General features: G+C 41.8%; 1 protein-coding gene across 2 annotated transcripts in view; it reads left to right on the top strand.

The window, feature by feature from the left end:
- LOC138783926 (vasoactive intestinal polypeptide receptor-like) overlaps window positions 1-511 on the top strand; it is a 159,916-nt gene extending 159,405 nt beyond the window's left edge. For both annotated transcript variants that reach the window (XM_069959258.1, XM_069959257.1), the window contains exon 13: window positions 1-511. This exon is cut by the window's left edge and continues 1,027 nt beyond it. The gene's annotated coding sequence lies outside the window, so the exon portion shown is untranslated.
- Window positions 512-23,040: the final 22,529 nt, after the last annotated feature.

The raw sequence follows: 23,040 nt of genomic DNA, 5'->3' as shown, positions 1-23,040 counted from the left end.
AGATATATATCAGAAGCTGCAAAGTTTATCTCCGGGATGTAGAAGGAGCCATAATCCATATATTACTCTTTAGTTCAGATTTATGCTGTATTATTCATGCTGCTTAAAGGAGCGGTACCATATCACAAGTGAAGGAATGTATCATGTTTTCGATCTGTTTCTAGTTGGTACGAGAGGTCTGGCTTTGCTATGTGACTTCTCCTTTATAAGTTATTTGCTAATTTATGTTTGTATCCTGCAGTACCATCTTTCACCACTGCTGTAGACCTATATTTTTTCCATAGATTCCAATGGAACAGCGCCCCCAGCTTTTATTTTTAATCTAAAAATTCTTTCATATGGAAATATATTTATCAGGAGTGATGGAATCCTCATGTTTATAGGCAAAAAGAGATCTGTAACTTTATGTCCAAAAATATTGTTCCATTTATTATTCACAATAAGGTGTGGGTAGATATGACGTGCAGTATTGTTTGGTAAATGCTATTATACTGTGGCCACCTTCACTTAATATTGAAAGCTGTGTAGATTTTTACTACTTTAATTCATTTGTACTACAAAAACTAAGCCACGTCACTAATAGTCTTAGTAAAAGAGTCCCGCCGTTTTGTGTGTACAGCTCCCATGCAGACCTACGCGTCTTTATCATTATAGACTACAATTAAGCCATGTTTGTTTTCTAGGGGCCCATACACTTTATACTTATATTAGCCAAACCCACCACTCACAGGTGGAGACAGATTCGGATGTGAAGAAATTTCACCACCCTGACCCTTTGTTCTCTGAGAGATAATCCGCCGCAAGAGCTATCTGCTCCCCCCTCCACATTGAGAACACAGAAACATTCATAAATAGGGAAATGATGGGAGAGATAAGTGTCGGCCACCTTTACTCCATTTATTCTGCCCCCTCATGTAGACAGTAGATGACAAGACAATGACACAGGACTGCAGGGTCAGACTACACAGGGTTTGTTTGTAGTCTGTAACCATGGAGATGCATAGATCTGAATAGAAGCTGTGGACACAAAATAGGAAGAGATTAAGTAAGACAATTTGCAAGGTGGCGTCATTTTTTATTCCATTTGCAAAAGTGTACACACCCTATAAGTAGTTGTGTCTTTTTCTTTTCCCGTCCAGTGTGGGAGTATCGGTACATTAAAGGGGCGGCACATATGCCCAGTGTGGTTGTTTACGGACTGTATTATGAGGTTTCCTGGGCAGGAGATTTAAATTTGGGGGGGGGAAATGTTTAAAGGGGTTCTCTGACAACTTATCTGACTCCTCCCCCTTCTATCAAGGGTCTCATCACATGTCAGACTCCACCCCCTATTTAAAAGGATTGTCTCATCAGGACATGTTAGGGTTTGTGGTTTTGCAACAGTGCTCATCTTGACAGCTCCGCCCACAGTTTAGAAGTAAGTAGACAATAGAAATTATGCATCATGGGTAATAACTAAAATTGATTCTTCATATCTTCCTATTGTACAACGTACCTGCCTAACTACCATTGGTCTCCTATAGGAGGGACCCGTCCGTGCAGAACTGTATAACATTCAGTACAGACTAGACTTCCCCTTTAAATCCTCCACCTCATATTCTTTCATTTCCAAGAATTATACAGAAGCTTCTTGAATATGAGTGAAATTTTCTTTCGGTGGATGACTCGGCGCTAGAACTTATTTCTTATTCAATCCCTTCTAAAATCCCTGCTCCTTTCTAATATTTCATTTCTACAGAGACCGAGCAGAATTATAATTATCTGCCGAAGGTAACCTAAATAGTTGGACGCTTGTGAGCCGGCAGATAAGAGGGTTTTGCATCGTAAATGATGGAGCCCTCATTGATATGGGAGCCGCAGCCAAGAACCTGCAGATTGATTGAGTTTGCAGACTGTTCTCATTCCACCATAGCTGATATAATAAATACGGAGCACAGGGGTATGTCAGTATAACGATGTAGCAGAGCTGAGGTTCTGTAAAGCATTTGTGCAATGACGGGTTTGGCTCTGCTGTATCAGTATACATGTGCTGCGTAGGTTTTCCTTTAATACCATATAGTATAGATGGAATATTGGTGTATTGTGCAGTATAATAAAAAAATGTACTTGCAGTACCACGTTTCACCACTATACTTTTCATAGATACCATTGCAACAGCGCCCCCCCTGGCTTACCCCAATTTGGTACTCCAATTTTGAAATAGAATAATGCTAGAGTAAAGAAAGCCTGAGCAATGGTAGCATTCATGTAGTAGTCAGTAAGTAAGTAAGAGATTTACAGTATAGCTCTCATACCTACAATAGGGGACACCCCCTAAAATGATTAGATCCTGTATACATCTCTTTTGTATAAATATGAGCGTAGTCAGTACAAGTCCCAGCTATACTGACCCTATAAAACATCTGACCAGTCATATACAGAAGATTGTGGGTCCCAGAGCATAGGAGCCCCCATTCTAGTGCTGATCCTTTGCTAAATATCCTAAATATTGCACATGTTCTAATGCTTTGTACCCCTTTACAACCTCATCGTCTCTTTCTTTTCCCAATATATACTTATTGTCATAGAGGCAGGATGGTGACTTCTCCAACAGTAGATTTTGGAATGTGATTCCGTGTTTCATCGACATTTTAGACTCACTATATAATGGATGCACTGCTGGGTTTTAATAGGACCCCTTATAAACCTGTACAGTAATGGGGTCTACACCAGGTTCATCTCTAGTATTTTACTTGAGATATAGATGAGATAAGATACAAATGTTATTCAGTGAAGTATAAAATAAAAATAGACAAGATTAGGATCTTGGAGGACCGCCATGGGTCTGTCGGCATCCCACTATTAAACCCTATGGAAGCATATTGGAAGTATTACCCTTTATATAATAAATCAATGACATGTGGTGACCTCTCTGTTAAAGCGTTACTGTAATTTCCAATAACTTTTCATAAGTTCACTCTCTGGCTGGTAGAACAGGTGGGATTTGATTGACAGCCATATAGAGAGGCCCACTCCTGTGTAGTCCACCTAACTGTATCTCCTGAGACCCATTGAGATCAATAACTTTTAATATGTCTGACCTGTCAAAACTTACTACAAATGACAGTAATGCTTTAAGTTTAGTTATAGTTATATCACTATAGTATATTTTTTTTAATTGCATAGGAATTATTTTTATATTCAGCACAGTGAAATTATTACTCCCTGTGACTCGATACTAAGTAGTGATCCTTGGTAGGCCACAAAGATTAGGGTAATTGGAATTGATGAATAAATGAGGGGTGGGGCCCAGACCATGGGGGACCGCCATGGGTCTATCAACATCCCCACTGATAAACCCTATGGAGGCAAGTTGGAAATATTACCCTTAATATAATAATAATACAATAATTATTGACATGTTATTTTTAGTTATATCGCTATAGTGTATAATTTATTATAGAGGAATTATTTTATATATGGAGAGAAATTATAATATCTAGTATATGAGATCAGTCACGCAATAGGAAGCACATACTGAGCTGTTTGCCTTGGGAAGCACTAGGCGGTTGTCACTATAAGTCCCAGTAGTATCTGTCGGCCATATTGGGAATAAAATATTCCTATTAACGCACAGGAATGGCTGATTTATGGGCTGAAAAAATGTTAGGGAGTCACTGGAGTCTGTATGTTTGTATGCCTGGTAGATATATAGCAGGTAGTGGCTGTATATAGCGACTGTTTACCAGTAGTATTCTGTTATATGAATATAACGCTGTCCTGTGACCTCACTGCATTGCAGTCCACTAGTTCATAGACAGCTGGTGCCTGATATATTGATATATATATATATATATATATATATATATATATATATATATATATAAATTCAGGGGAAAAAATAGTAGGGAACATACAGAACACAAAAATGTCCACATCTCCTGTGTGTCAATGGTGGACAAGTGCTTCTACAGCCCCCCGCACTAGATGGCATTGAAAGCAATTACCTCATAGACTTGCCCTACCTCTCTCAAAAGATGTTTAAGAAGCTTTTATTAGTCTTTCTCAGAGCCGGACCAAGTTATTCTTGTAGAGTTATCTTATTCTATATATGCAGCCCTTTCTGTTCTCACTAAGCTTTATGGCGTTGTTATGGTGCCCATCGCTGTTCCCCTAGCTATATGAACAGGCGACCACAGCAGGAGCCGCCCCATTACCCAAGCATCTTTAGACATGTCCACTTTTGGTTTTATGCTGGGTAAGGGTTAAATGATCTAACAACTAAAACTCTCTTTTTATTCAGACCTTTACAATAAAATTACAACGTTTTCTTATGGACGGCCACTACTTCTATGTGTAGTTACCATAAAGCAGGGATGGGGATCCTTCGGCCCTCCAGCTGTTGCAAAACTACAATTTCCATCATGCCTGGACAGCCAAAGCTTTAGCTTTGGCTGTCCAGGCATGATGGGAGTTGTAGTTTTGCAACAGCTGGAGGGCCGAAGGTACCCCATTCTTGCCATTAGTGGTCAGGTGGGTTCTGATTTCTAAAGACAGGAAGGGGTCTCCACCAGTTTTTAGCCCAAACCATAATCTGGCTAAATAGCCAGGAACAAGTGGTCCCTAAATTTACTTTCCAGACCAGAAAGCAGGGATTCATTGAGGTGAACTCCCATTCATCTCTATGGAGAGGTCACAAGAGTAAAGTGGTGGCCCCAGGACAACCCCTGTGTGTCCTTGGGTTGTCACCTCCGAGGATGTATAACTGGACATATATTTCTTATAGAAGTCTATGAAAATCAGAAGATGTCCTCTATGGGTTCCTAGTTTTTTTGGTAAAAATTTTGGTAAAATTTGTTGTTGTTTTTTACAAAAATGGCATCAAATATTTGATTGAAAAAAGCTGCAAAATTTAAGTGGCCAATGGCCAAAATGAGGGCAGCTCCGTGATAAGTCAAAGATGCGGAAATACGGGGAATATTGGATGAGACTCGAGGGGACGACGTAAAGGAAAGAAATTCAGATCCTTTTGGAGAATGTGATTTTTTTTCCCCTGTATTTCCCGTTGATGTTGCGGCTCAGCCCCAGTGGGTCCAGTGTGTACAGCGACTTGTATATAAGGTTCTATTACAGCACAGGAAATGAATGTACGTTTTATACAATGTGAAGTGTAAATATGGTCCAGAAATGTTTTTGACGCTTTATTATCCAGTTGTTTTGGTTGTTTCTGTATCTTTATTATATGTTATTAAAGGAGAACGTCCGGGACATCTACAACGGAGTGAAACTTTTTCTCTGCCAGGTTGTCACAGGTTATAATCAATGCTTTGCAGGCGTCCCCATGACCACACTTCCTGTCACTATGTTGTAGTTGCTTATTGTATGGTGTAGTCAGCTCGTCCAATCACATCTCCCATAGAAATCCTATGACAACACTTCCTGTCACTTGCTCTGGCAACTGGGGCGCTCGATCACACCACAACCAATCAAATCTCTTACTAAATTTTTCTACATGTGCTAGGAAAATGGATAGTAAGTCTCCTCTTCTTGTGTCCCTCTGACAATACTTCCTGTCATTGTGCCCTGGTAGTTCAGAGTTGTTATAGGGACACTGGATCTCCGATTTCTTATAACATTTTGCATGCCTGTACTATTAATATGTATATTCTGGTATTGAGCTGCTCTGGGACAGGAAGTTTTGTCATGTGGACGTAGCGGACTCATTTTCTGGCAGTTCTCCTTTAAGACCTCCGCTTTGCCCTGGTATGTGTCATCCTCTCTCCGGCAGGACTCTCGGGCTCGATATACACTGTGATTTTAGGTTGCTACTAATCTGTTTTGCTGTGAATTCTCACGATCTTCTCCCAATGCTTTTCTATATATATTGTTATTTATTTAGCCTGGAGAAATGTACAGTCTGTGGATACTGGGATCTGTGTGTGAATATGTCCCTAACATCTGCTTCAATCCCCATCCATCTCTTCATTTCTAGGGGAGGGGGGTGCGGGGGTCATCCTCAGAGGCTTCCACTGCTGAACAAGCAATAAAACATGAAACATTGGAAACACACCGCCCCTGTGTCTTCTTTATACATTCAGCAAGGGTTGTCAGAGGAATGTGTTACATAGGACTGCAGGTGACATCTACTACATTATCTGTACTCAGAGATATCACTGTGTTATCTGTGGTGTTACATAGGACTGCAAGTGTCATCTACTACATTATCCATACTCAGAGGGCTATCACTGTGTTATCTGTGCTGTTACATAGGACTGCAGGTCACATCTACTAAATTATCTGTATTCAGAGAGATATCACGGTGTTCTGTGGTGTTACATAGGACTACAGGGGACATCTACTACATTATATGTACTTAGAGAGTTATCACTGTGTTATCTGTGGTCTTACATAGGACTGCAGGTGACATCTACTGCATTATCTGTACTCAGAGAGCGATCACTGTGTTATCTGTGGTGTTACATAGGACTGCAGGACACATCTACTACATTATCTGTACTCAGAGATATCACTGTGTTATCTGTGGTGTTACATAGGACTGCAGGTCACATCTATAACATTATCTGTGGATTTTTTCTGAGCTCACTATATGGCGGTACTATGAAGTCTCATTCTGCCATGTTATGTGGGTACTTTTATTATCCCTTGTTATGTTAGCGCTGTTACTAGTTCTGTTTTTGGATCACTTTATGCTGCTGTTCTGGGTTCACTTTCTGGCACTGTTCTGGGCTTACTTTCTGGCGCTGTTCTGGGCTCACTTTCTGGCGCTGTTTTGGGCTCACTTTATGCTGCTGCTCTGGGCTCACTTTATGCTGCTGCTCTGGGCTCACTTTCTGGCGCTGTTTTGGGCTCACTTTATGCTGCTGCTCTGGGCTCACTTTATGCTGCTGCTCTGGGCTTACTTTCTGGCGCTGTTCTGGGCTCACTTTATGCTGCTGCTCTCGGCTCACTTTCTGGCGCTGTTCTGGGCTCACTTTATGCTGCTGTTCTAGGCTCACTTTATGCTGCTGTTCTGGGCTCACTTTATGCTGCTGTTCTGGGCTCACTTTATGCTTCTGTTCTAGGCTCACTTTATGCTGCTGTTCTGGGCTCACTTTATGCTGCTGCTCTGGGCTTACTCTATACTGCTGTTATGGTCTCACTTTCTGGCGCTGTTCTGGGCTCACTTTATGCTGCTGTTCTGGGCTCACTTTATGACGCTGTTCTGCGCTCACTTTATGGTGCTGTTCTGGGTTCACTTTATGGCGCTGTTCTGGGCTCACTTTATGCTGCTGTTATGCGCTCACTTTCTGGCGCTGTTCTGGGCTCACTTTATGCTACTGTTATGTGCTCACTTTATGGCGCTGTTCTGGGCTCACTTTATGCTACTGTTATGTGCTCACTTTATGGCGCTGTTCTGGGCTCACTTTCTGGCGCTGTTCTGGGCTCACTTTATGCTACTGTTTTGGGCTCACTTTATGGCGCTTTTCTGGGCTCACTTTATGCTGCTGTTCTGGGCTCACTTTATGGCGCTGTTATGTGCTCACTGTATGGCGGTATTATGTAGCCTCTCCTGGTATGGCTATGTTGGTTCTTGGAGAGTATCTTGCTATTAGTCTCCATTTCAGTTCTTGGGAAGCCTCTTCTATGAATGAGGTCGTATCCTGAAGCAACACGAGTGAGTTACAGGATGTGACAGAAGGAAGACAGCAGAGGGATGACTGTGTATACAGCATCTGGATATAGCACCGCGCTCTCTTTCGCTGGCTGTGTCGGTGAACCCGGCTGTGCGGTTAATAAACATCTTATCCCAGTTCATTACTTAACAGGCGGGATATTTATGTAATGTGAAGACGCCATGACTTTAGTAGCAGATCTTGACTCTATATTTATCGCCCTGTGTTTTACTATGGAGAAGTCAGCAGACTATATGACTTCTCTTTCTATAAACACCGTCCAATCGCAGGAGGAATAATTCACAGTCTCATCCATTATAAGGACAAAAACATCCTAGCAATGTCTTGGGAGAACTGATCGGAGATGGATTTTCTGGGATCTTGGATGGAAATTCAGATTCCAAAGGAGGATATTGAATGCTGAAATCTCTACTATATCTTTAGCGGTGCCCAACAAGATTAGGGTGAGGCGGGCGAGAGAAACCAAAAGTCCTTGTGACTCAAGCCAATAGGAAAACAGAAAGATTCACATAATGTAGAAGAAATTCACTGCTCAATAACATCATAGACGCCAACAACATGGAGATAAATGCTCGTTCTGACATAGTGGGCGGAGACATGCAAATTGTTTACTTCTGCCCCTAGTGGCCAACTATGTGTACTGCTGCACTGATGTATAGGGACCAATGAGTCCAATAATTGGGGCCAAATTTTCCAAAAAGGCGCCATGTTGCTGGCATCAGTATGTAAGTGATGGCCGGGGGTCTTATGATGTCATGGGGTATGTCTCATCGAGGGACACTATACAAGGTCAATTACATAGGAAGAATTGAATTCTAGATGAGGCAGCGGAAGGTTTCCTGCCAGAAATCTCATTAGACAGACATGGCCCATAATACTGATTAGTGATACTATAATCAGGAGCCGTCGCTGTAATGTATACCATAATGTGAATAGTAGGGAGATAGCAGGTCGGTAATCACTGGACTGTCAGATGTGACGTCTGTGACTATTACTCTTATGGGGGCATCTATGATTATTAGTATTATGGGGGACACCTGTGAGTATTACCCTTATGGGGGCATCTATGATTATTAGTATTATGGGGGCATCTATGATTATTAGTATTATGGGGGACACCTGTGAGTATTACCCTTATGGGGGCATCTATGACTATTACTCTTACAGGGGCATCTATGACTATTACTCTTACAGGGGCATCTATGATTATTAGTATTATGGGAGACACCTGTGACTATTACTGCTATGGGGGCATCTATGACTAATACTGTTATGGGGGCATATATGACTAATACTGTTATGGGGGCATATATGACTAATACTGTTATGGGGGCATATATGACTAATACTGTTATGAAGGCATCTATGACTATTACTTGTATGGGGGCATCAATGACTATTACTCTTATCTGGGCATCTGTGATTATTACTCTTACGGGGGCATCTATGACTAATACTGTTATGGGGCATCTATGACTAATACTGTTATGGGAGCATCTATGACTAATACTCCTACGGGGCATCTATGATTATTAGTATTATAGGGGCATCTGTGACTATTACTCTTCTGGGGGCATCTATGATTATAACCCTTATGGGGACCATCTATGACTATTACTGTTATGGGGGCATCTATGATTATTATTATTATAGGGGCATCTATGACTATTAGTATTATGGGGGCATCTATGACTATTAGTATTATGGGGGCATCTATGACTATTAGTATTATGGGGGCATCTATGACTATTAGTATTATGGGGGCATCTATGATTATTAGTATTATGGGGGCATCTATGACTATTAGTATTATGGGGGCATCTATGATTATTATTATTATAGGGGCATCTATGACTATTAGTATTATGGGGGCATCTATGACTATTAGTATTATGGGGGCATCTATGACTATTAGTATTATGGGGGCATCTATGATTATTACTCTTACGGGGGCATCTATGACTATTAGTATTATGGGGGCATCTATGACTATTAGTATTATAGGGGCATCTATGATTATTACTCTTACGGGGGCATCTATGACTATAACCCTTATGGGGACCATCTATGACTATTACTGTTATGGGGGCATCTATGATTATTATTATTATAGGGGCATCTATGACTATTAGTATTATGGGGGCATCTATGACTATTAGTATTATGGGGGCATCTATGACTATTAGTATTATGGGGGCATCTATGACTATAACCCTTATGGGGACCATCTATGACTATTACTGTTATGGGGCATCTATTATTATTAGTATTATAGGGGCATCTATGACTATTACTGTTATAGGGGCATCTATGACTATTACTGTTATAGGGGCATCTATGACTATTACCCTTATGGGGGACATCTGTGACTATTACTGTTATGGGGGCATCTATGATTATTAGTATTATAGGGGCATCTATGACTATTAGTATTATGGGGGCATCTATGATTATTACCCTTAAGGGGACATCTCTGGCTGTGAAGTCGGAAATTGGGATATCTGGGTCCAGAGCTGCCACTACTGTAATGGCGGCAATCACTGGAGGACCCCAGGGGAGGAGCTCTAGAACATTTGCCCCAATAATAAGGTCAGACAGAAGGCTCCCATGATGCAGAGGACCCTGTCTATAGGAACCCGGGCCCAGTTCATTAGTGTCTCATAAATCCCTTGTACAAGAAACATCTGCTTACCCAAACATCCACAGCTGCATTCACAATTCTGCCGGTTCTGTACTTGCTAACACTCTCCTGACATCCCCTCCTGGTTCAGTGTCTGTATGGTGTACTCTCTTTAACCTACTCTATACTATCTGCACTGAATGTTTTGTATCAGACACCAAACATGGCAGAATCCCTGGCGGAGCGTCCTCCCGGGACCGGCGTTCTCATGTATCCCGGTTTTTAGTGTTGAGAGTCTTGTGGTCAGCGGAAAGAAAAAATAAATCTGTTTATGGATGACAAATGTCCGGGCGGCTCGGGTCACTGCTGAGCTTATTTTCAGGCCTCTCCTACAGTCTATTCTGAGTCACTGTAACAAATGGGAAGCTAAATGTCATGAAATCCTGGCTAATGTGTCTGTCCCTGGATGTGGATCCGGCCCTCACTTGGGGGCTCGTCCGGGACGGGCGGTCAGCGGTGCCAAAAATTCCGCGATTAACATGTTCATAGCTTATCTTTTATTTCTCACTGATAGTTTATAATTATTCTGTCCTTGCTCTAATAGGAATCAGCTTTCCCTGCACTGACCCCAACCAGTCCAAAAGAGAGAGCAGAGCAGCAGTGTAAATCATAGGGGAGATGCAGGGAAGCAGCTTATCAGCGGGGTCCCTTATACCCTATGGGCAGGTGTAGTGCTGTTCCTACAAGAAAAAATTAGAAGGCGTTCATAGAAGTGGATGTACTGTACATAAATGAGGGGGCTCTGCTCTGATGAGAGGTATGAAAGACATGTCTTTAAAGGGGCACTCCGGAAAAACGTTTTCTTTCAAATTAGCTGGTGTCAGAGTTATATAGATTTGCAGTTTACTTCTATTTAGAAATCTCCAGACTTCCAGTACTTATCAGCTGCTGTATGTCCTGCAGGAAGTGGTGTATTCTTTCCAGTCACAGTGCTCTCTGCTGCCACATCTGTCTATGTCAGGAACTGTCCAGAGCAGCAGCAAATCCCCATAGGAAATCTCTCCTGCTCTGCACAGTTCCTGACATGGACAGAGGTGTCAGCAGAGAGCACTGTGTCAGACTGGAAAGAATACACCACTTCCTGCAGGACATACAGCAGCTGATAAGTACTGGAAGAATTTAGATTTTAAAAATAGAAGAGAATTACAAATGTATATAACTTTCTGACACCTGTTGATTTGAAAGAAAAAAAATTGTCAGAGTTCCCCTTTAAATGAGGCTAAGACATGTCCGATTGCTTCTAGAAACTGCATAACTCTTGTCCTCAGTTTGAGTGTGGTTCCATTGAAGTGAATGGAGCTGAATTGCAATACCACACACAACCTGGGGACCAAGGTGGCGCTGTTTTTTTTTTTGTTTGTTTTATTTGTAGAAATGTGGCTTTTCTTTTTCTAATCCTAAATAATCCCTTTAAATGATATTTAGAATGCCCTTTTAATGGTGGAGACACTGCGGGCACCTTGCTCTGCTGCATTCACATCACTTGTGCTATAATAACCCTACAAAGTCTACTGCTTCAGGGAACCTAAATGGGTCATGGAAGCCCCTGCAGATGAGAAGGGGCCCCGGGGGCCTCTGGCAATCACTACATGATCCTCTATATAACATTTCCATAGTGACCTTCTCTCTTTCCATGTAGCCCCCGGGGCCCCTCTCTCCCGGCTCCTGGACTCTCATCGTTTACTTCTCCTTGTTCTTCCTCTTGTGTACTGATCCCCACGTCCTCCTATGTACAGCGTCTGGAATAATAGATACTAGTAATAATGAAGGACGCGCGGAGGTAGCGCCGGGCCGCAGCTGCTCACGACGCGCTGGGTCCGGTGGAGTTTCGCCTGCAGGCGGACGTGACATTTCCATCTAATAATGGTACATCCATGTGCGGCTGATCCCTGGTCTCCTCCGCCACAGCCGACCAATCAGGAGATCACGCAGACAATTTCATGTACAGGAAGTTGATTATTTTTAAGCCAGAATAATGGGTTTTCTAAGACGTCTTCTAGAAGCATCCGTGTTATGGATTCCATATTCTTATCCTGGGATATCATCATCTCCATCACCTCCGGTTATTCACCAGAAAGACTACAGAGTCTGAATTAGCAACCATCAGCATATCATCTATCTATCTATCAATCTATCTATCTATCTATCTATCTATCTATCTATCTATCTATCTCCTATCTATCTATCTATCTATCTATCTCCTATCTATCTATCTCCTATCTATCTATCTATCTTCTATCTATCTACTATCTATCTATCTATCTATCTATCTATCTATCTATCTATCTATCTATCATCTATCTATCTATCTATCTATCTATCTATCTCCTATCTATCTATCTATCTATCTATCTATCTATCTCCTATCTATTATCTATCTATCTATCTATCTATCTATCTATCTATCTATCTCCTATCTATCTATCTATCTATCTATCTATCTATCTATCTCCTATCTATTATCTATCTATCTATCTATCTATCTATTTATCATCTATCTATCTATCTATCTATCTATCTATCTATCTCCTATCTATCTATCTATCTATCTATCTTCTATCTATCTATCTATCTATCTATCTATCTATCTATCTATCTATCCATCTATCTATCTATCTATCTATCTATCTCCTATCTATCTATCTATTATCTATCTCCTATCTATCTCCTATCTATCTATCTATCTATCTATCTATCTATCTATCTATCTATCTATCTATCTATCTCCTATCTATCTCCTATCTATCTATCTATCTATCTATCATCTATCTATCTATCTCCTATCTATCTATCTATCTATCTATCTATCTATCTATCTATCTATATATCTATCTATCTATCTATCTATCTCCTATCTATCTATCTATTATCTATCTCCTATCTATCTCCTATCTATCTATCTATCTATCTATCTCCTATCTATCTATCTATCTATCTATCTCCTATCTATCTATCTATCTATCTATCTATCTATCTATCTATCTATCAATCTATCTCCTATCTATCTCCTATCTATCTATCTATCTATCTATCATCTATCTATCTATCTCCTATCTATCTATCTATCTATCTATCTATCTATCTATCTCCTATCTATCTATCTATCTATCTATCTATCTATCTCCTATCTATCTATCTATCTATCTATCTATCTATCATCTATCTATCTATCTCCTATCTATCTATCTATCTATCTATCTATCTATCTATCTATCTATCATCTATCTATCTATCTCCTATCTATCTATCTATCTATCTATCTATCTATCTATCTATCTATCTATCTATATATCTATCTATCTCCTATCTATCTATCTATCTATCTATCTCCTATCTATCTATCTCCTATCTATCTATCTATCTCCTATCTATCTATCTCCTATCTATCTATCTATCTATCTATCTATCTATCTATCTATCTATCAATCTATCTCCTATCTATCTCCTATCTATCTATCTATCTATCTATCTATCTATCTATCTATCTCCTATCTATCTTCTATCTATCTATCTATCTATCTATCTATCTATCTATCTATCTACCTATTATCTATCATCTATCTATCTATCTAAATCCAAGAATTTTGCACTGGAACTGGGAGTGCGCTCTATTGTGGACATTATCTATCTATCTATCTATCTATCTTTTTATTATCTATCTAATTTTCGTCTCCCTCCAAAGATTTCCTATTGGGATCAGGTGTGGAGACTGGCAACCGCTCCAGGATCCTGACATGTTTCTTATGGAGCCGCTCCTTAGTTGTCCTGGCTATGGGTTTTAGGTCATTGTGATCCTGGAGGACCCGGCTACCACCCACCTTCAATGCTCTTACTAAGGGAAGGAGATTGTTGGCCAAAAACTTGCGAGACCTGGCCCCATCCATCCTCCCTTCCATACAGTGCAGCCGTCCTTTCCCCGTTGCAGAAAAGTATGACACCCCCCTCCCCCCCATGCTTCACGCTCAGGACTGTGTTCTTAGGGTTGTACTCATCCTTCTTCTTCCAACATACATGGCGAGTGAACTTAATACCAAAATGTTCTGTTTTGGCCTCATCTGTCCACATGACCTTCTCCCATGTCTCCTCTGGATCATTCACAAGGTCATTGATGAATGTCAAACCAGCCTGGACGTGTGTTGGTATGGAAATAAAATAGAGAGGAAACCAAGGCCCAGACACCTTGTCATGTAATACCTCAAGGAAAAGAGTGGACTGAGAAGGTGAAGAGTTGCTCACATTATTGCCCCCTGGACTTAATGCATATCACTCCTCAAGGCTCGAGGGTTCCACAAGTCCAAGTATCAGGTCAAGTACTCAAGTAAACTTCTAAAGCTGGGAAAGCACAATGATGGACTGACAAGCTGACTGTACCATTAGGTATCTCCCAACAGGGGCCCATAATACTGCAAGATAGAAAACAATAAAAAGTAGTGTGGTACTCCAGGCCAGTGCTGTCCAACTGATGTGCCAAAAAAACAGCCAAGCCAATGATGAAGAAACATAGATGGTTATTGTACAAAGCACAAAGGTATGGCGCGTTTCAGGGGTCTGTACGCCGTGTGCCGGGGTAGCTGTGATGTGGTGGTACATCAAGGTGGGTGTGAGTACACTTGGGTACCTGTCACGGTGGCCAGAAGCGGTGTAAGAACCCACCCCCAGACAAACCGACACTGCACTTGAAAAGGGGGTATCCCAAGTGTAAGGTGTAGGTGCTGTGTGGTGACACAATAATAGGACTCAGTCCAGCACTTAAACAAGGTGACCCCTTTACTATGGAAGACGTCAGCGCAATATAAGTAAAAAAAAAATAGTAAAAACTTTACCTGGCCTTGTCCAACTAGTAGCGTAATCTGCCGAGATTGTTTTGTAGTGTAGAAGAAGAGTGTGAAGAATATTCGCATTTAGATACGTTTTTAACTGACCGCCTTCTGTCTACATAGTATCCGTCCTGTGAGGTAGTACGAGCTCCAAGCCTTTACAACTGGGTGTAGCAGACTTTCTGACGCTTCCCAGAAGAGCCGTACGTTGTCAGTAAGATACTTCAGCTTCACAATATTTGTCTTACTGGGGATCAGTTCTTTGCCTTGGTAACTGTCCTGAGAATACAGAAGACTAGAGGACGGTTACCCTCCCTCCTTCCTGAGGGATTAGGGTTGCATACTAGAGTAAATCTCGCAGTAGTCTTAGTTCCTCCACCCCACTACTGACAAAAGACCTCCCATCCTTTTATATTGGAAACTAATAGAGATGAGCGAATCGCAGATGCCAATCCTCCCACAATGCCAGGAAAAGCTGACTCCAATCCTGGGAACCCATGGATTATAACCCATGACGGTGTAGCGTGTTCCTAATGGTAATCTATGAGACAATGGTCCCAGTTCTCTTCAGGTCATTGACCAGGTCCCACCGTGTAGTTCTGGGCTGATTCCTGACCTTTTTCAGAATAATCCTTACCCTCCATAAGGTGTGATCCTGCATGGAGCTCCAGACCAAGGAAGATTGACAGTCATCTTGTATTTCTTCAATTTATCTAATAAAAGCACCAACAGTTGTTGCTTTCTCACCAAGCTGCTTGCCTATTGTCCATAGCCCATCCCAGCCTTGTGCAGGTCTACAATTTTGTACCCACTGTCCTTAGACGGCTCTTTGGTCTTGGCGATGGGGGAGGTTGGAGTGATTGTGTGTGTGGACAGGTGTTTGTTATACAGATAACGAGATCAAACAGGTGCAATTAATCCAGGTAATGAGTGCAGAGTAGGAGGAGCTTCTTATAAAGAATCTAAGGGCTTTATTACCCAGAGTGTTCAAAGTGATATCTCATGGTGGTTCACCTGTTGCATGATACCTCTACCCAAATAACCCTCCGCCTACAAATAAATCCTAATGTTTTTTATCGCATGTAATTCCCTCTTAGTCTGATGATCTGTCAGGAGAGATCAGGAGCCGCATATCTGTGAAGAGAGAGAGAATACCTCCATTACTGGTAATAGGATGGAGACTGGAATCATGAACAATAATTCTGCTCCCTAGTAATCAGGACAGGGCGACAAGCCTAATAGCCTATAAAGATTCAGAGCAGATGTCGCATAGATCAGACATGAACAGAAAATAACAAAAAATGTAGAAAAAGATAAAAATAAAGATGGTCTGTGGCCTGAGAGCGAGTACAGCCGGTGGGTAGCAGCGATTCCATCTCAAAGCGAAGTGCACTGATGTATAAACTGAGATGACTGCAGATAACGTGTAGGAAATAGTCTGCATTGTGATCTGTAGGTTACTGAACTGGAAAACACATGAAGCTGCCTGACCTCCCCGTACCCCCTGTCTACAGTCATCGGAAAGAGCGAGATACCGAGCTCTCTAAGGCTTGATAAGACATGAAGAGGGCAAATCTGGTCACAACCGCATCTACAAGAATATAACTTCTATAATACTGCCCCCTATGTACAAGAATATAACTACTATAATACTGCCCCTATATACAAGAGTATAACTACTATAATACTGCTCCTATATACATGAATATAACTACTATAATACTGCTCCTATATACAAGAATATAACTACTATAATACTGCTCCTATATACAAGAATATAACTACTATAATACTGCTCCTATATACAGGAATATAACTTCTATAATACTGCCCCCTATGTACAAGAATATAACTACTATAATACTGCTCCTATATACAAGCTGACCGACACGGTGTGGAGTTAGCGTAGGGACCCGTGTAGGCCAGAGGACCTGCGCGGTGGTACACGGGGCAATATGGCTTGATCAATTCATATACAGACACTCTCGTGTTGATTTTTAATATAGGCCTAGCGGCATTAGTATCAGCCATAGATGGGATGTGCAGCCGTTCCATTCTCTCCAGTTCGTATAACTACTATAATACTGCTTCTATATACAATAATATAACTACTATAATACTGCTCCTATATACAAGAATAAAACTACTATAACACTGCTCCTATATACAGGAATATAACTACTATAATACTGCCCCCTATATACAGGAATATAACTACTATAATACTGCTCCTATATACAGGAATATAACTACTATAATACTCCTCCTATATACAGGAATATAACTACTATAATACTGCTCCTATATACAGGAATATAACTACTATAATACTGCTCCTATATACAAGAATATAACTACTATAATACTGCTCCTATATACAGGAATATAACTACTATAATACTGCTCCTATATACAGGAATATAACTACTATAATACTCCTCCTATATACAGGAATATAACTACTATAATACTGCTCCTATATACAGGAATATAACTACTATAATACTGCTCCTATATACAGGAATATAACTACTATAATACTGCCCCTATATACAAGAATATAACTACTATAATACTGCTCCTATATACAAGAATATAACTACTATAATACTGCCCCTATATACAGGAATATAACTACTATAATACTGCTCCTATATACAAGAATATAACTACTATAATACTACTCCTATATACAGGAATATAACTACTATAATACTGCTCCTATATACAAGAATATAACTACTATAATACTGCTCCTATATACAAGAATATATCTACTATAATACTGCTCCTATATATAAGACTATAACTACTATAATACTGCTCCTGTATACAAGAACATAACTACTATAATACTGCTCCTATATACAAGAATATAACTACTATAATACTGCCTCCTATATACAGGAATATAACTACTATAATACTGCTCCTATATACAAGAATATAACTACCATAATGTGTGCAGGGAGAAGCAAGAAGTAGCACTCACCTGTAGTTGACCGCTAGACGGTTTTATTGTTCCATGGAGAGCGGGTGGGTGAAGAGGTTAGGTGTGGACGCGCTCTGCGACGGCCGTTTCGGGGACACACCCCCTTTGTCCACCAGGTGCATCGGTTCTAGGGTTAATGATATATCTGCAGTAGGTGACTGTGTTATTGTATTATGATGCCAGATGTTCTGTACTGTGCATTCGGGGTGATATAGAAGTGGTCTTTATAATGAAGCAGGTGCAGCATCATCACCATCATTCCTGGAAGTGAGTGGGATCATTCATTAGCAGTCAGTAGGTAGCAGTCAGTAGGTAGCGATGTGGCCACTCACCAGGTGGGGGGGAGAGGTCTAGTACCCCGCACTATGGATTCTATAGAACGTCCCTCTTCACACTGCTCTTTATTGCTTCCTCTTGTCTCTCGAGAGGCTTGTTAATATTTTCAGCATCAATGGAGAGAAGTGGCGGACGCCTTCCCGGTACTCCTGTGTCCTGATCATCTTCATTACTGTTCTCACTTGTTTCATCTGTAATTAATAAGTCAATAGGAAAGTAGTTAAAAACACAAAACTATATCATAATTCTCTCATCATACCTCTATATAGGAGGGGGGGGGGGGGGGGGGGGAGTGCTAAAACGCTTCCTTCTGCAAGTCCTGAGACGTGAAGACTATAGAACTATGATGGGCGCTCCAGGTAGAGAAGAACATCCCTGGGGCACTAGGGTATGGTAAATATTAATTACAGTTTTGATGGTGGTCTAAGCTTTAGGAAGGGTGATTACCAACATCCCAGGTGGTCTATGGTATAGGAATGGTGAGTGTTAGCATCCCTGGTGGTCTAGGCTATAGGGATGGTTAGTGTTAGCATCCCTGGTGGTCTAGGTTATAGGGATGGTTAGTGTTAGCATCCCTGGTGGTCTAGGCTATAGGAATGGTGAGTGTTAGCATCCCTGGTGGTCTAGGCTATAGGGATGGTTAGTGTTAGCATCCCTGGAGGTTTAGGGTATAGGGATGGTTAGTGTTAGCATCCCTGGTGGTCTAGGCTATAGGAATGGTGAGTGTTAGCATCCCAAGTGGTCTAGGGTATGGGGATGGTGAGTGTAAGTATCCTTGGTGGTCTAGGCTATAGGAATGGTGAGTGTTACTATCCCAAGTGGTCTAGGGTATAAGGATTGTTAGTGTTAGCATCCCTGGTGGTCTAGGCTATGGGGATGGTGAGTGTTAATATCCCTGGTGGTTTAGGATATAGGGATGGTTAGTGTTAGCGTCCCTGGTAGTCTAGGCTATAGGGATGGTGAGTGTAAGTATCCTTGGTGGTCTAGGCTATAGGGATGGTGAGTGTTAGTATCCCTGGTGGTTTAGGATATAGGGATGATTAGTGTTAGCATCCCTGGTGGTCTAGGCTATAAAGATGGTGAGTGTTAGTATCCTTGGTGGCCTAGGGTATAGGGATGGTTAGTGTTAGCATCCCTGGTGGTCTAGGCTATAGGGATGGTGAGTGTTAGTATCCCTGGTGGTCTAGGCTATAGGGATGGTGAGTGTTAGTATCCCTGGTGGTCTAGGGTATAGGGATGGTTAGTGTTAGCATCCCTGGTGGTCTAGGGTATAGGGATGGTTAGTGTTAGCATCCCTGGTGGTCTAGGATATAGGGATGATTAGTGTTAGCATCCCTGGTGGTCAAGGCTATAGGGATGGTGAGTGTTAGTATCCCTGGTGGTCTAGGCTATAGGGATGGTGAGTGTTAGTATCCCTGGTGGTCTAGGGTATAGGGATGGTTAGTGTTAGCATCCCTGGTGGTCTAGGCTATAGGGATGGTTAGTGTTAGCATCCCTGGTGGTCTAGGGTATAGAGATGGTGAGTGTTAGTATCCCTGGTGGTCTAGGCTATACGGATGGTGAGTGTTAGTATCCCTGGTGGTTTAGGGTATAGGGATGGTTAGTGTTAGCGTCCCTGGTGGTCTAGGGTATAGGGATGGTGAGTGTTTATATCACTGGTGGTCTAAGGTATAGGGATGGTTAGTGTTAGCGTCCCTGGTGGTCTAGGGTATAGAGATGGTGAGTGTTAGTATCCCTGGTGGTCTAGGGTATAGGGATGGTGAGTGTTTATATCACTGGTGGTCTAAGGTATAGGGATGGTTAGTGTTAGCATCCCTGGTGGTCTAGGGTATAGGGATGGTTAGTGTTAGCATCCCTGGTGGTCTAGGCTATAGGGATGGTTAGTGTTAGCATCCCTGGTGGTCTAGGGTATAGAGATGGTGAGTGTTAGTATCCCTGGTGGCCTAGTGTGGAGGAAAGGTGACTGTTATACTCATATCTTTATTATTTAGGGTATGGAGAATGTTATATCTCTGGTGGTCTAGTGTATGGGAAATGTGCTTAATACATCTCTGTTAGTCTGCGGTATAGAAAAGGTGAATGTTAGAATCCCTGGTGGTCTAGTGTATAGGGAAGGTGAGTGTTATACTCGTATCTTTAATGTTCTAGGGTATGGAGAATGTTATATCCCTGGTGGTCTAGGATATGCTAGAGATTAATTACAGTATTGATGGTGGTCTAGTCTTTGAGATAAATATCAATATCTCTGGTGGTCTAGTTTAGTATTGTTGCTGTTTCTGCAACATTGTAGCTTGTGCTGGGAGGGTTATTCTGAGGTCAAGTTGCTGATTAACTCACTGTGATTAATCCTCCCAGCATTACAAAAAAAGCTACAAAGTTACAGATACAGCCTGCAAGGGACTTAATTACATCAGCTGTCTCAGAAGGGAGGGGGGAGGAGGGGTGACAGAGAGAAAGGTTTACACAGAGATTTTTGTGTCTTCAGCAGCTCAGGACTGGGGGAAGGAGACTGAATAGATAATAACAAGTATTTAAGGAATTGTTAGTCTCACCATGGGCAGCAACATATCAAAATTTATGTTTTAGTGGAATACCCCTTTAAAGTCCATCAGCAGCAGTAGCAACTGCTCTCCTACTTGTTGATGGTTTCCATATAGCGGCAGATGTTTCCTACATTAAGTCCGTACAATCTGAATATAAGCGGCTATTACAGATGTGCCGGATTTGCCTCTTGCTTACAATAGAATAATCCGCAAGTTAGTGCGGCTGCTGGGTCTGATCCATCTGGGTGAGGATGTGGAGCCGTGTAAAGACGCTGATTGATATGCAGGACACAGTCAGCGGGGTTGGACGGAGCCTTCTGTTCCATTATTTGCCGCTGTGCAGATGGCTCAGTCCGTGTCATTACCTCTCGATTTGGCTTCTATCTCTCTCTCCCCAATATGCTTTGTTCTGGGCTCCACCTCAGTACATGGGCTGCTTACTATTCCTCTCCTACTCCGCTTCCCATCATTCAGGCCTTGTTACGGCTACTGTCTAATGTGTATCAGGTCTGTGTATTTGTATAATAAACTGCTGCAGATACATCCAGCTGCCGCTGCCAGACGCTGTATGGTGCGTGTCCTTCTGCAGGTACCAGCTGAGAAATCCTCTTATTATACTCCTCACCCCCAAAAAGATTATAGCAAAACTCCACAGGTTCAGTCACTCACATTCATCCTGGATTTAATGTCAATTGACATTCAGCCTAAACTCAGTGAACCAGGTACAGAGAGTGTAAAGGGTTAAATGGTTATACAGAACCTCGTGTTACATCGCTCCTTACTGTAGAGGAGCAGGGACTCCCATCCAAATAAAAGGAGTCCCTGCAACTCTGCTTACTGAGGAGTAATACTCACCACTACTTCTACCCTCACTAGTACTACACAGTCCTCTCTGTGGCCTCTCTTGACCACAAATCAGTCACTAGAGTGTTGCAGGCAAAAATACCAGTCCGATCCTTGCCACAGACACTAGCGGGGGGAAGGGGGTTCAGGTGAGTATTACATGACTTAAGAGCTGAGCAGCCAGACACAAAGGGAATCCAGTAAGTACAAAAGCAGGGACTCCTCTCATTGATAAGAGTCCCTGCTCCTGTACTAGATTTGCAGAAGGAAATCTGAAAAAAGCAGACACAGTAAAAGACACATTATATCACACGCATTGGCCTTTATACTCTGAATAAAAGATACAGATACAAACCCCTAGACCAGACCCCTAAACTTATACAGACCCCAGACAAGACCCCTAAACTAATACAGCCCCCAGACCAGACACCTAAACTAATACAGGCCCCAGACCAGACACCTAAACTAATACAGGCCCCAGACCAGACACCTAAACTAATAGAGACCCCAGACCAGACCCCTAAACTAAAACAGACCCCCGACCAGACCTCTAAACTAATACAGACCCCAGACCAGACCCCTAAACTAATACAGACCCCAGACCAGACCTCTAAACTAATACAGACCCCAGACCAGACCCCTAAACTAATACAGACCCCAGACCAGACCTCTAAACTAATACAGACCCCCGACCAGACCCCTAAACTAATACAGACCCCAGACCAGACCCCTAAACTAATACAGACCCCAGACCAGACCTCTAAACTAATACAGACCCCAGACAAGACCTCTAAACTAATACAGACCCCAGACCAGACCCCTAACCTAATACAGACACCAGACCACACCCCTAAATAAATACAGACCCCAGACCAGACACCTAAACTAATACAGACCCCAGACCAGACCCCTAAACTAATACAGACCCCAGACCTCTAAACTAATACAGACCCCAGAACAGACCCCTAAAAAAACACACCCCCTAGACCAGACCCCTAAACTAATACAGACCCCAGACTAGACCTCTAAACTAATACAGACCCCAGACCCATAAACTAATACAGACCACGGACAAGACCCCTAAACTAATACAGACCCCAGACCAGACCCCTAAACTAATACAGACCCCAGACCAGACTCCTAAACTAATAGAGAC

This window comes from Dendropsophus ebraccatus, chromosome 2 (assembly GCF_027789765.1).
Source record: "Dendropsophus ebraccatus isolate aDenEbr1 chromosome 2, aDenEbr1.pat, whole genome shotgun sequence".
In the NCBI taxonomy this organism is placed as follows: domain Eukaryota; kingdom Metazoa; phylum Chordata; class Amphibia; order Anura; family Hylidae; genus Dendropsophus; species Dendropsophus ebraccatus.
Note: the sequence above shows the minus strand (reverse complement) of the source record. Positions and strands in the feature narration are given on the sequence as shown.